Consider the following 1,086-nt stretch of genomic DNA (forward strand, 5'->3'; position numbering starts at 1 on the left):
GCTGGGGCCTGCCGTCCTCTGTGGGTCTCCGCATTTGCCTTGTCTAGGTGCCTGTGCCGGGAGGACTGTGTGTTATTTGGCCTTTTGGGCCTGAGCTCGTCCACTCAGCACACTTTTCAAGGCTTACCCACACTGTAGCATGAACCCAAATCTCCTTCCTGAAGCTCAGTAACAGTTCCCGGTACGCAGGTGCCACGCTGTGTCTGTCCGCTTCCGCTGCAGACATGCGGGCTACTTCCGAACCTTGGCGATTGCAGCTACAAACGCAGGCGAGCCTGGATCTGAGTTCTTGCTCCTAAGGCTTTCAGGAAAAGACCTGCAAGGACAATGGCGGTGTCGCAGTCGGTTCTGTCCAGCTTCTGGAGCCGCTGCCAAGCGACTTTCCGCGCTGACTCCCAGTGTTGCGCTTGGACGAGCAGCGCGCTGCGGAGGCTCCAACCTGCCGAAGCCTCACGGACGCCGCCGTTGCTCTTTCTGCTGTAGTGGTACCCAGCCCAGCGGGCCCAGAGCGCATCTCGTGGTGCGGGGGGCATTTCTGTCACACTCTGCGAGGCGTGTACGTCTACCCAAGCCCATTGCCTGCTTTAGGCCAGGTGAGTCCTGCTGGCGGCCTGTAGGGGTTCTCTGTGCGGCCTGAGTGTGGCCTCATGCCAGTCCCCGATTTCCACCCTTCCCTGCTCTGAGCACTGGCTTTCACCCCCGCGTGCGCACCACCGCTCAGCCGCCTGCGTCGTCCTGAGAGCTTGCTGCCCTCGATCCTGCGGGTGGGAAGGCACATGTCTGCTCAGCACTTCAGGGATTTTAGCCCAGGATTGAGAGGTTTTGCAATAATACAACTTTCTGCATCTTGTTTTCCGCTTTCACTTTGGTGGGTGCGCGGTTTAGGAATTTTATTCAAACTATTTATTTGATGATTTCTCTCTTTCATTCCTCCATATGACTTCTGGTATTAGTTTTCTTTCTCTATTTTTATATGTTTTTTTTCCCTTTTCTTTTTTCTAATGTATTTTATGGTTTATTTATTTACATCATGCAATGAATCCATGAATTGGGTTTGTTTTTAGACGTTAAGCTCATGATTTACTT

This window comes from Octodon degus, unplaced genomic scaffold (assembly GCF_000260255.1).
Source record: "Octodon degus isolate 3935 unplaced genomic scaffold, OctDeg1.0 scaffold00017, whole genome shotgun sequence".
Taxonomy (NCBI): domain Eukaryota; kingdom Metazoa; phylum Chordata; class Mammalia; order Rodentia; family Octodontidae; genus Octodon; species Octodon degus.